Below are 14,460 nucleotides of genomic sequence, written 5' to 3' on the forward strand. Positions count from 1 at the left end.
TTTTTGCCTTTACATGCCCTTTAAGACTAGGGAGGCAGGATTTATTTGTAGTTATAGATAATCCTGAATGCTAACTGTTATGGTCAAGTTGTATGTGTAGCCTGTGGGAGCCTGACCATACATTGCACTGCAAAGGGGTAAATAAGACCACAAAGTCTGCAGCCCTGCAGACCTTTGAGCAGTAGGTTTACTGTCTCTGTCTGTGGAGCCTTGAGAGTGAACGGAGACACAGAGAATATTCAGAACATCCACAAGCCCCTACTTTACTGTCTGGTTAATGGGAAATAATGAGATGATAACTCCTGCTGATAAATAGCATACATTTCCCACTGTAAGTCAATGCAAATTAAATTAGTTTTCAGTGCAGGCACCACGTTTTCATTTGACATGATCTGGTTTGCAGAATGGCAATGTATTTTATTAGTGAATTGATTTGTGTTTTTTTTTTCCTAGGACCTTAATGATACAGAGGAGAGATTCAAGTGTGCAGTACAAAGCTCTCCTGGATACAGTCCTTCATGGTACAGGCTGTCCTGTGGAAAAGTATATAATCATAGCTGAGTGTTAGGAAAGTCTGAGCAGGAAGGTTACCTGTTTGTGTGAGGAACTTCCAGCCCCCCCCCCGATCAGTTTAAAAAAACAAACCATTAGTCACCCCAGAGAATATTTTATAAAAAAAACATTGGTGGCAGGTTCCTATAAAGTATTAAAATAATACATTGGTGGCCTGAGGTTTAACAAAATCAAAAAAAAAACCACATTGGTGTTCAGTAGAACTGAATTCTTGGCTTCAGTACTTCAATAGCTTCTTTTGTGGCTTCCGGTCTTTTTGCGGCTTCGGGACTTCAACTTCTGCACCTTTCGTGTCTTCTGGTCTTTTCATGGCTTCAGGACTTCAACTTCGCTACTTTCGTGGCTTCGAGTCTTTTCGCAGCTTCGGAACTGCAACTTCGGCTCCTTTCGGCTTTGGGTCTTTTCGGGACTTCAGCTTCGGCTCTTTTCGTGGCTTTGGGTCTTTTTGCAGCTTCGAAACTTCAACTTTGCTACTTTCGTGGCTTCAGGTCTTTTCAAGGCTTTGGGACTGCAACTTTGGCTCCTTTTGTGGCTTCGGGTCTTTTCTCAGCTTCGGGTAGGGTTGCCACCTTTTAAAAAAAAAAAATTACCGGCCAGTGGTTGGGGCGGAAAATAAAGGGGCGGGATGTGACGCAAAAAGGGGCGGATCCAATGAGGGGAGACGCAAAAGGGGCGGAGCCATGTGGGGTAGCATCACAAGAATGTAAGTTTTCATCGGCGGGCAAGGGATTTTGTAAATGGCATTACTGCAACTTCAGCTCTTTTCGTGGCTTTGGGTCTTTTCTCAGCTTTGGGACTTCAACTTCAGCTCCTATCGTAGCGTTCGGGCCTTTTCTCGGCTTCGGGACTTCAACTTCGCTACTTTCATGGCTTTGGGTCTTTTCACGGCTTCGCGACTTCAACTTCAGCTCCTTTTGTGGCGTTGGGTCTTTTCGTAGCTTCGGGACTTCAACATCGGCTCCTTTTGTGGCTTCAGGTCTTTTCGCAGCTTCGGCTTCAGCTCTTCAGGACTTCGGCTCTTTGGGACTTCGGCTCTTCAGGACTTCAGTTCTTCAAGACTTCAGCTCTTCAGGACCTTGGTCAGGTTCAGCATGGCTTTGGCGCTGTCAAGGGGGGGGCCTGGCTATTTCGGAAAGCGCAGAATAGCTGGGCCCCCCTTTAGGCCGGGCCTGCTACAACAGTACCCCCTGTGCCCCCCTGATGACAGCCCTGCTTCCACCTCACAACTTCCGGAAGTTTACCTTTTTTAAAAACAAATAACTGAATTGCCCATTGGTCAGAGCCACACTTTCCCCCTACACTAGGCTTTGCAGTAGTCAAATAATGATGATTTTGCTAATAAGATGTTAAAATGCAATATCCCTGGTAATTGGGGGATGTATTGCGGTAGATTGGCAACAGGTGGGACAAGCCTTTTGTATACAGCAGTCAGTTATTCTGCATATGCTGATCTACCACGCAGTATAATGTTGGCTTATGTTAGTACTACAACACAATGTAGGTCGCACATGCTGTTATGTCCTACTCCCACGGGCAGATATACCAACTCTTTATCCAAACAGCAATGAAACCTGCACTCACGCTGCTGCAGGGAGAGGAAAGTTCTATTTAGCAAGCATGAAATCACCAATATGTTGGGGCGTCTGTTTAGCTGACACAGGTTTTTATTATAATAGCTGAAACACTGTATCTGTACAATCTCCCACAGATGTTGCTCTTGATAATGGGTGTCAGGATCGCTGCGACAGGTGGGATGTTAATCCACGGTCTGATTCCAGTAACGACAACATTGTGCCAAGCTCCTTGTGGTGCATGGAAAAGAACAGAAGCAATAAAGGAGCAATTATTAAGAGCATTTAAATGAGGCATTAGTCAGAAATTGCTCCACACAGGAGAGGTGCCTACGAATAGAACTCGCTGCCACTGGGAAATAATCAGCTGTAGGAGCCAACTGATCTTGTTACAAATCCAACGAATAAGACAAAGGTGAGGTAGTGATTTGGGACAGTTGTGTGTAACCTTCTGCTATCCCCCTCGTTACTTATGTAACCACACCATACACACTGAATACTGTACGAAAATTGGTTTTGTACGATATTATCGGTGCGTCTATGGCAAGGGTAGGCAACCCGCGGCTCCGGAGCCTCATGCGGCTCTTCATTCTGCTTGCTGCGGCTCGGTCTTGCGGCTTTGCCTGTCACATCGTCTATACAGCTCTCGCACGTCCCATGAGAGACAGGCAAGACCGAGCCGCAGCAAGATGATTCCTCATGGTCCTTACCACGGTCACACACTCAAGACAAGAGAAGGAAGATCAACATGGAGCTTCAGAAACAGAAATCAGATTAAACAGATGAGAACACTAGCATTTAATAGGGCTATTCAGTGTTTAATTTATTTCAAAGTAGGCCTACACATACACACTGCACTTCTGTTTGTTGTATTTTGTTGTTGTAACAATTAAAATTAAAAAAAAGGTTAACATTTTTAAAAGTTTATAAGCTGTGTTATGTTTTGCGGCTCCAGGCTATTTTTCTTTAGTGGAAGAGGGGGCAAAATGGCTCTTTTGATAGTAAAGGTTGCTGACCCCTGGTCTATGGCCACCTTTAGTAATCTTGTAACACTCGTATTACATGGGGATAGAACAGAACAAGCAGTTAGTTGCCAATAAGTACTAATTGGTTTGTTTACTGCCAGTACCTACTGTCATTGGCAGTGAATGTTTAACAACTTAAAGGCTATCCTATACAAGCTTCTGACTAAACTGTACCAATATGGAACTCAATTAGTGTTTGTTCTGGCAAATTGCATTGCTGCTTAGAAGACGTGCTGATGAGGGAACCCTGCAATTACTGTCCAGACTGGTGGCATTTTCAGGGTCCCCTTGAGTCCATTCATGCAATTCCACTCAGAAGACAGAAGGGACATATTGGCTGTCTCTTCAAAGTGCAAGGCAGCACGTATAGACACATTTGTGCTCAGTGTTGTGCGTATTTTAGCACTTTGCGCTTGCAGTCAAGTATTGGACGGCAATATTCAGTAGTTATGTTTCTTTAACTGGAGGGAGAAGAGAGCGATGTAGGGGAGGATGACAGGAGGGATGAGCGATTGAGGGGAGGGGACTAAGACTTAGGGGCGCGAACAAGGATTAGGGGTAGGCAGAAGACCTAGGCAGCTGTCTCTTCTCCATACCCCTAGTTCTGGCCCTGCCTAAAAAGAATGGATCCAGTACATCTACTCGAACTACAGTGATCCTTGAACCACAGTGAAGCAGTAGTGCCAACGGGGTATTGCAGGTTCTGCAAAGGGGTGCATTTATAATTTGATGTGTTGCATAGATTCAGCTAACGGTCTCCCTAAAATACCAATAAGGTGACTAGAAGAAAAAATACAGATATACTTTACCTTTAATTGCTGCAGTTAATGTATGATTAAACATTTGGATAACAATCTTATGCCATCTGGATAGTGAAAGGCTGGTTGGTTTCATTATAAAGACGTGTACATGACTTCAGCACTTTGTCAATAATAGCATGTACATTAACCAGATTCACAATAAAACAGATTCAAGGTTCAGCAGGCGGAAACTGCCATAAAAGCACGAAATGCTCTGTGTCCTACAGTGCAGAAGTGCCTCAGATACTTCCAGAGTTCAGCACAGGGAAAGCAATTGTACACAAACTGACCCATACAATATACAGATATGGGACCTGTTATCCAGAATGCTCGGGACCTGGGGGTTTCCGGATAACAAATCTTTCCATAGTTTGGATCTTCATACCTTAAATCTACTAGAAAATCCTATAAATATTAAATAAACCCAATAGGCTGGTTTTGCTTCCAATAAGGATTAATTATATTTTAATTTGGATCAAGTACAAGTTACTGTTTTATTATTACACAGTAAAAGGCAATCATTTTTAAAGATTTGGATTATTTGGATAAACTGGAGTCTACGGGAGATGGCCTTTCCATATTTCAAAACTTTCTGGATAATGGATTTATGGATAATGGATCTCATACCTGTAATAAATTTGATAATACCTATCCCAAGAGAGTGGTAGGTAGGTAGGTTGGTAGGTGTGCTACTGGCCAAAATAGTAAGTGATAATGAGTCAAGCTTGTTGTGTTTTAAAAAGACAATACAGCTATTGACTATGAAAGTAATGAGCAATGTGGTAAAATGCAGGTAAGGACAAATTAAGGCAACAGAAACCTTGAAAAAGCCACTGTGCTTAAAGGACCAGTAACATAAAAAACATTTTTTTAAAAATGTATTTGTACTTAATGAAAAAAAAAACACCAAGACACTTTTAACTTTAAATTTGCAAAGTCGATATTAAGAAATAACTTACCGTTTCTTTGCTTGCGCTCCTCTTCAGAAACGGCGACGGCAGGGAGGAGAAATCGAGCACTGTCATCGTTTCTGAAGAGGAGTGCAAGCGGAGAATCAGTAAGTTATTTCTTAATAAAGACTTTTAAAGTTAAAAGTGTCTTGGTGTTTTTTTTTTTTAATTAAATACAAACTAATTTTTTAAAAAAATGTTTTTTTTTATGTTACTGGTCCTTTAACCACTGCTTCTTAGATATTTGGGCCTTGAGATATAACAGCATTAGTATTGTAAGGTTGTACCCCCCCCCCCAAGATAACATAGGACTGTGAGACCTATAGCAACTCCCACCACCTCTGGTCACAGAATAAATGGGCACCATTGAAATAAAAAGGCAGCACATGCCATCAGAATCTATTATCGCCTTGTACCCTGCTATGACATTTATACTTACAGTTGTCCTTATGTGGGACTTGATGCCCCCATTGCCCCTTGCACTCAATTTTAATTCCCAGCATTTCACCACCAACCCAAAGAATTCTCTCTCTCTTATAAAGGAATTGTTCAGTGTAAAAATAAAAACTGTGTAAATAGACAGGCTGTGCAAAATAAAAAATGTTTCTAATATAGTTAGTTAGCCAAAAATATAATGTATAAAGGCTGGAGTCATTTGATGTATATTATGTCAGTCAGTACACTACTTCCTGCTTTTCAGCTCTCTTGGTTTACACTGACTGGTTACCCTGGCTACCAGGCAGTAACCAATCAGAGACTTGAGGGGGGGCCACATGGGTCATATCTGTTGCTTTTGAATCTGAGCTGAATGCTGAGGATCAATTACAAACTCACTGAACAGAAATGTACCATGTGGCCCCCCTTCAAGTCGCTGACTAACTCAGAGTTAGAGAGCTGAAAAGCAGGAAGTTGGATTCTGGCTGTTTTATTAGACATCCAGTCACTCCAGCCTTTATACATTACATTTTTGGCTAACTAACTATATTAGAAACATTTTTTATTTTGCACAGCCTATGCATTTATCCAGTTTTTCTTTTCACACTGAACTATTCCTATAAGCCTTTCAGCCCCTTTTGGTTTGATATTGGCTTGGGTATAAAGGAAAACAGAGACAAATTATTAGGGATGCACTGAATCCAGGAGTCTGCCTTTTTCAGCAGGATTCAGATTCAGCCGAATACTTGTGCCTCTCGATCCAAATCCGGATTTGCATATGCAAATTAGGGGCGGGAATGGAAATCACATGGCTTTTCATCACAGAACAAGGAAGTAAAATATTTTTTCTCTACTTTTTCCTTTCCCTCATATGCAAATTAGGATTCGGTTCGGTATTCAGCCAGACCATTTGTGGTCAGGGCCCCCTTAAAATTAAACAAACCAAATTAGTGGCCATGGTCCCACATAAAAGTTTTTTTTTTTTAAATTGGGGGTCGGGCCTCCCTACAAGTTAAAAAAAAAATCAGAAGTGGTCAGGCACCCCCCTATAAGTTAAAAAAAAACCTATTGGTGCCAGGGCCCCCATAATTTAAAAAAAACAACAACAAAAAACATTGGTGGTCAGGGCCCCTACAAGTTTAAAAAAAAACATTGGTGACAGGGGAATATAGAGTATTAACATAATACATTGGTGGCCAGGGGTTTGGCTTTTTCGGCAGGTTCGTGACTTTGAAAGAGGCGCCAGGGCTTCGTGCTGTCAAGGGGTGCCCGGCTCTTTTGAAAAGTGCTGCACAGCCGGGCCTAGGGTTGCCACCTTTCCCTGTGGCTCCAGCCGGACAGGGGGTGGTCCCGTGACGTCAGTGGGCGTTCCCGTGACGTCAGTGGGCGTTCCCGTGACGTCAGTGGGCGGTCCCGTGACGTCACGGGGCGGAGCTATGACGTCGCGATCGCCGATTGGCCGATCGCGGCGTCAATCAAGCTAATCCCGCCCGGTTTTCCTTATTTGGAAAACCGGGCAGGAAGCATTGAACCGGGCAGCCCTTCAAAATACCGGGCTGTCCGGTTCAAAACCGGACAGGTGGCAACCCTAGCCGGGCCCCCTTAAGGCCCGGGCCCTGTACAAGAGTACCCCCTGATGGCGGCCCTGTATACAGTCTCTCTAGTGCTCTGCAATGAACAATGTGCTCCCACCCAGGTAGAGTGCTACGCTGCACATGTGCTTCCCCTGTGAAGAGGAAAGGCAGCATTAGTATTTGGGGAACCACAAAGATAGTCAATTCCTTGGGCTAAGCTTCTTGGGGCTAAATCAGTGTAACAATGTGTAATGGGTAAAGATGTTTACAGCTTGTATTTTCTGGAACAGAATTAACAGAGAACACTCTCTGATTGCAGGAAATACTGGTCAAAGCCAATATGAGGCATTTCAAATGTGCAAATGCAGAAAAGTCAGAGAAAACCAAAGTATGTGTCTGAAATCAAAATACTATTTGCTTTTTCTATCCTTCTGCAAAGACACCATAGAGGTCCCATTACAAAGTGCAAAAAGGGCTCAAACTGCCATGTTGTTTGCATCATTATATGCTGCCAGCTGTATCATTCAGAGATGTGAGTTAGGGCTCTTACTGACGAGCAGTTGAAGCTGCGCTCCCTTGCGTTCCGTTTTTCTGCGTTCAGCCACAGGGGAGCGCAGGAATAGACGCATGTAGCTTTCTTCAATGGGGCTGTACTCACACAGGGGCGTGTAGGCGCCGAACGCAGGTTGAGACGCAACATGCTGCATTTTTCCTGGGTTCTGCGCCTACATGCGCCTGTGTGAGTACAGCCCCATTGAAAAAAGCTAAATGTGTCTATTCCTGCGCTCCCCTTCAGCTGAACGAAGAAAAACGGAACGCAGGGAAGCGCAGCTTCAACCACTCGTCAGTAAAAGCCCTTAGGGAGCTCAGGTGGGTGCCAGGTGCTAAGCAGCAATGTCCTTACTCGCTCATTTGTGTGATTTTGAACACTTTAGTGTCCAGGGCCTTTGCAAATGAGCCTTGATGGGTTCATTAGTTTTATTTGATATATTAATTCATGTATGCTGGGGCTGCTGTGAGCTGGTAACAACTGATCTATCGTGTGTGCATCACAGGGTTAGACACCATTCTGAGCAGCAGTGTATTCATGTCTCCACTCGCTATTAAAATCTTGCTATTAAAACCATGCTGCTGGTGGGAAGCCAGGGTCATTACTACAAAGGAAGCAGAACCTGCCCAGGTGGTATAGGGAGCTCATGAGAACCCAATTAATTATCATTTCCAATATATATATATATATATATATATATATATATATATATATATATATATATATATATATATATATACAGGTAAAACAGGATAATTTTTGGATATGTTGGGGGCCCTAAAATTAGTTTCCTGTGGGGCCCAGTAACATCTAGTAACACCACTGTGGAAAGCACATGCCATTTATTGTGTTGTTCTAAACTCAAACCAGTACCTAGACAGTGTCGGACTGGCCCACCAGGATACCAGGAAAACTCCCGGTGGGCCCAGGTGTCAGTGGGCCCTTCTACTCACCCAACTATTCGCCTTGTATGCCTATAAAACAGCAGTTGCCCCATTTCTATGTAAGAATAAAGAGAAGAAATGGAGGTAGAGACTCATGATAATGTTTGAGGAAAAGTGATTAAAAGAATAAAAAATTGTGACAAAAAAAGGAAAAAATATTTTGGAGAGTGGGCATGTGGCCAAAGGTTTTCTTGTGGGCCCCAAGCATCCCAGTCCGACACTGTACCTAGAGCAGTGATCCCCAACCAGTAGCTCACGAGCAACATGTTACTCACCAACCCCTTGGATGTTGCTCTCAGTGGCCTCAAAGCAGGTGCTTATTTTTAAATAGTCTGGGAGGTAAGTTTTGGTTGTATAAAAACTAGATGTACTTCCAGATAGATCCTCGTATATGCTGGTAATTCACATAGAGGCTGCCAAATAGCCAATCAAAGCCCGTATTTGGCAACCCCAGGAACATTTTTCATGCTTGCATTGCTCCTCAACTCATTTTACATCTGAATGTTGCTCACACGTAAAAATGTTTGGGGACCCCTGACCTAGAGCTATAAAAGGAGGCACGTCTAGTACCAGGGGCTTTTTTACATTATTTTTTATACTGCTTCAAGATATGACACGGGAGCAACCAATAAGTTCCAGGGTAGAACTCCATCAGCATTTTTCGCCGGATCGACAAAACGACAAAACGTACGCGACAAGTCGAATGGAGTCGCACGCGTCAAGATATAATTGGACTGAATGAAAAGTCGGAGGTAACAACTACAGAGTCCAACTGTCGTATGAAGACGCTGCTTCCTGCATCCAACAGTTGTGTCGGATGTAATGTAGTTTTCACCTGCGACGTTTCATGTAGTCCAATTAGAATTTTGACAGCTGCGTCTCCATCTGACTTATCACGTGTGTTTTTGTCGGAGGGCGTCGATCCAACGAAAAACGCTTGTGGAGTTCTACCCTCAGTGTTCTGGGATACTTTCAGTTTCATTAACCACAGGCTGCAGAGAAGAAAAATATCGGTACTCAGGACTCCATGCAATCGGGACAAGCCCTGCGTGTTTATTAATAAGTAACATTTCAGACCTTCGTCAGACCAAGGAGCGTGTCCCCGAAACGTTACTTTGCAATAAACACGCAGGGCTTGGAATCCTGAGTGCCAGTATTTTTCTTCTCTGCTGACTGTATTTTTGAGGGTGCCGATCCCTCTTACTGAGCACCAGACCAATCTTTCCTGAGAGGCCAGGGTGTGCTGGTGGGTTAACTCTTGGACATTAATCAAAGGCCCCCATTTCATCTGCACACCCTTTCCCTGTTATATGTATTGTAAGTTGTATGTGTACATTACACAGGTGCTGACTGCTCAGAAACACACTGCAGGTGCCACAAGCCTGGAAACACTCCTGTGTCAGCACCATTATAGCAAGAGTATATATAGTGAATAAAGTACCCCCTCTTGTAAAATATAAGGATATTATAAGTTACCGAGGAGTTTCACCGTTTATAAGGATATAATTTACAGGATTTTTATGGCTTTTGTGTATTATAATATAAATAACATCTTTATGTATAGCATTATTGTGGTATTGTTAACCATAAAACAGCAACACAATTCATGGGGCAGATTTACTAAAGGGTGAAGTGGCCGTCGCTAGTGAAAATTTGCCAGAATCTGCAGGGACATTGCCAATTTACTAACAGGCGTAGAGGACAATTCGCTAGCGAAAGAGACCATCGCTAGTGTAGTTTCATGACCTATCGCCAGGCAAATTGTTGCTCAGGCAAATACACTAAAGTGAATTAAAGTAAATTTTACAGAACGTTACCCCTTCGCCAGTTTCCTTTGCCAAGATTACCGAAGAGCCAGAGGATGGGGCCCAGGGCTGGAACTAGGGGAAGGCAGAGTAGGCTGGGGGGAGCAGGGAAGGAGGTTTATGTAGGGTAGTGGGTAGGGGTTTTTATCATTAAGGGTTTGATTCCCCTTTAAGAGTGAAATATATCTATACACTATAATAACAGGTATGTGCACATTCACCTCCACAGAAATTAAAAGAAAATAATTAAAGCACCTTTTTTTTGAAGAATAGAGGCCCGGGACCCCACATTTCCTAGAATGGCAGAATCTGTTGCGGGAAAAATAACTGGAGCAGCAGCTGGCGGAGATAGAATACTGGAGCCTGGAAGGCAAGCTAAACCGTGAGGAGTCCATCCTGGCCCGCCAGAATCTTATTCAAGAAAACAAAAAGAAAGCTGATCTAAAGAAACAAGAGGTGAAATAGAAGAGCATTAAACAGATTTGTGTACAATCTTTATCTTTATTTAGCTTAGGATGTTATACACACAGCTAGAGTTGGGCAGGTATGTCATTCATCAGCAATAATGAATAGCTTTTCAGCCAGAAGAAATTCAATTATCCCCTATCTGCTCGTTTCTATTCATGTACTATTAATTCTATGAAATGCTACTCTAATTTCTAAGAAAAATAACCTAATTTTACGTCCGATCATAAAAACCTGGAATTACCGATAGCCACGCACTGTTTTAGTATGACAATAAAAAATAGTACATAAAAAGCAATAGTCACAGCTGGAATATAAACTTGCAGGAGAAAGCTAATTTTGCATTTTTCTATCCATATGGGTTTTCCTTGGGTAACATAATAGAGACAGATATTTACTTCTATGTTTGCAGAATGAAGTATTTTATTTGTCATAAATAAAGTTGTTGAGAAGAAAGGCATCACATAAAGATAATAACCACCCATTGCAATGGGCTTTCCAACTGTACAGCACCCAGAAGCCTTTTACGACACCTGAAACTGCAGAACACAGTGCAAAGGAAATACCTGCATTTGTTTTAGCACTGATATGAAGCAAACTAATAAAAATTTAAAATCCTTTATGCTGAAAGTACTTTTCGAAAGTTGAGTCCTGCATCAGGTCGGGTACCATCGGAATACCCGCAAAGTGGTCGGTTCCGGACATAAAGTCCCTGATTTTCTTTTCCATGCGGGCAGTCTGTGGGCAACCTGGGTGCGTACCCACCAAAGGTGCAGGCTTGAGCCCACCCTCCCTTGTGGTCTTTTGTTTTTTTTTTTGTGAAGCTTCGATGCCGGAGTGATGTCACTTCTGGGCGAATGTGACATCACTTCCGGTTCCGCATGTTCCCCTGGGTCGGAAAGTTAGTTGGCCTATTGCGGGTTGTGGGTACGGGTTTAAAAAAAATAGACCTGCACATGACTCTGGGTTGAGCAAACAGGGTTGCAGAGATTACGACATGTATGAGGGGGCTGTAAAGGGCTATAATTTCTAGGGAAATGGCAGAACCTAATCCAAATCCTAATTTGCAATTTAGGGGCGGGGAGGGAAATCGCATGACTTTTTGTCACAAAACAAGGAAGTAAAAAATGTTTTGTCCTTCCCACCCCTAATTTGCATATGCAAATTAGGATTCAGAGTCGGTTCGATATTCGGCTGAATCTTTCAAGAAGGATTCGGGGGTTCGGCCAAATCCTAAATAGTGGATTCGGTGCATCCTTAATGATTTCAACATTTCTTTTAAAAATATCTCCCTCAAATTTTTTTTTTTAAATTTAGACTGAAAAACTGATGCGCATGTATGCAGAAAGGTGTCTCCAGAAATACAAACAACAAATAGGTATTCATATTATAAAACTACCATACCGATGTTATCTACATAATGTTTTATTACCTGAAACTATTTTCTAACCTAACTGGTAACATAACCCATTGTCATCACCAGTTGAGCAGAATCCAGGCCCATAAAACGGTACTGGATGTCTTTTGTATGCACAGGGTTTGGTTGGGTTTGAAAGGTGCAGTGAAGGCATGCAGAGCCATAAGACTTTTCCCAATCACACACCCACTGATATTACCATTATTGCACATGCTATTTAAGCATTTTTCTTTTAAATATTGGAAGATAAACTGAAGGAATAACCCCAACCACACCGCCATTCAAGCAGGCGTTCAAGGTTTGCAATGTTCAATTAAGATTCGAAATGCAATAATAGCCTAAGGAAGAATATTATGTTGTGATATTCAAATTTTTATTCGCAAATGTATTCTCTTTGCAAATTTTATTTCATTTCCCCTTAGAGAGTAATAACTTAACAGTAAATGATAGAGGGGTTTCTACAGTGTCGGACTGAACCCCTCTCTAAATATTTATATTTAAAAAAAATTAATAAAAATTATCGGCGCTGAGCAGCGCCGCCTGCACATGTGCGCCAAGCGGCGTTGTTGCGCATGCGCACCGAGCGGCTTCCTTGCTGAGCCGGCGCGTCACAGTGGGGGGACGGGTGGCCAGAGGGGGGCCCTCGGCAACAGTCCCGGTGGGCCCCGGTCCCCCCAGTCCGACCCTGGGTTTCTATTGTTTTTAGGATTTCTTTTTATTGATATTCAAAGCGTATTATTGTGAATCCCTATCCCTAAAATGTAGTGATGTGCGGGCCGGCCCAATACCCGCGGGTTGGGTGGGTTCGGGCCAACCTCACACCCCCATTTTACGGGTGGTGGACAGGTCCGGGTTGAGCTCTTCTTCCTGCTCTCCCCGCCTGCCACCTTGCACTGCCGGCTTCCAACTTCCTTTTTTATAGACGTGCACCTGCTCGCCCCGCCCCTTTTGTGATGTCATGGGCGGGTGCGGGTCTATAAAAGGAACCCGGAAGTCAGGTGCGGGCTGAGGGAGGGCGGCTTAGGATTGGGTACGGGTCGGATTTTACCTGACCCACACATCACTACTGACATGCTTTCCAGCTGAAAACAAATGAATCATGCTGTTTGCTGTTCAGCATAATAACTGTTGTCCCTTGCAGCTGGAATTTGTTTGTTAGAGCAGAGAAATCACTGCTCCTTCATCTCAACAACTGTCATCTGGTACAAGCAATAGCTCCTGCTACCTACTTCTTACAGCAGGGCTATTATTAAAGGGGAACTATCGTGAAAATAAAAATTTTATATAAGCTTTATCATACTGAAATAAGAAATACAAACAATTAAAAATTCTGTACTGTTTCTGAAATAATCAAGTTTAACTTCACTATTCCTCTCTCAGCATCTGTTTCTCTTCATTCTGTCTTCATGCAGCAGTTGGGTGTCAGATATTCATTGACAGTTAGATCCAATATATCTTATAGGGGGACTCCTTTTGCCTAGAAGATGTATTAGAACTCACTCTATTAAAATCACCAAACATCATGTCTCTCTACATGCAGGACTTGTGCAAAAGGCAGTTATTTTGTTACATTTTGTTTGTACTGGAATCAGTTATTTGAGTGAGCTCTAATACATCTGCTAGGAAAGGAGCCCCCCTATAAGATATATTGGATCTAACTGTCAATGAATATCTGACACCCAACTGCTGCATGAAGAGAGAATGAAGAGAAACAGATGCTGAGAGAGGAATGAAGAGAAACAGATGCTGAGATAGTGAAGATAAACCTGGTAATTCAGAAACTATACCGAATTTCTAATTGATTGTATTTAGAAAGTTTCTTATTTCAGTGTGATGAAGCTTGCATTAAATTTTCACAAGTTCCCCTTTAAGGATTTTGAAGGAACTCACTAATATTGTAAAATGATAAACATTTTCAAAAAAATATAATTCATAAAACTATATAATAAAATAGATTTCTTGATTTTCCACTGTCCAATGTTTGGTAATTTTTTTTGTATATTTAACAACAATCCCCCTTTAAGATGGTCATAGACTTGTGGCAGGCTACGTATCTAGGACAGTATTTTTTAGGGGGACGATGCATATAGAGAGAGAGAGAAAAAATCTGGACATTCGTTCCTAAATCTGACAGTAGTAATGGGGCGAGTGAGTGGTTAAAGAAAAGACCTACATGTGCCAGCAGGTTAAGGGGCTGTTGGGGGTCCATGCTAAGGGCACAAACACCCCTGTTCATTGTATTATCATTCTGCTCAATACATTGTGTCAGCAGAATAATAGATTACACTGCGGCTCTTTTTCCATCACTCAATACAGAGTAAAATTACAGTTAAATAAAAACTGGATTATTG

At 42.4% G+C, this 14,460-nt stretch overlaps 1 long non-coding RNA gene across 1 annotated transcript in view; it reads right to left on the reverse strand.

Annotated features, from left to right (window-relative positions):
- Positions 1-2,219: 2,219 nt before the first annotated feature.
- Positions 2,220-14,460, reverse strand: part of LOC121399266 — a 36,408-nt gene continuing 24,167 nt past the window's right edge. The window contains exons 3-4 of the long non-coding RNA XR_005964866.1: positions 10,483-10,668; positions 2,220-2,375 (exon numbers count right to left, since the gene is read on the reverse strand). This is a non-coding gene — a long non-coding RNA (uncharacterized LOC121399266). The remainder of the gene's footprint in view (positions 2,376-10,482; positions 10,669-14,460) is intronic.

This window comes from Xenopus laevis, chromosome 1S (genome assembly GCF_017654675.1).
Source record: "Xenopus laevis strain J_2021 chromosome 1S, Xenopus_laevis_v10.1, whole genome shotgun sequence".
Lineage (NCBI taxonomy): Eukaryota > Metazoa > Chordata > Amphibia > Anura > Pipidae > Xenopus > Xenopus laevis.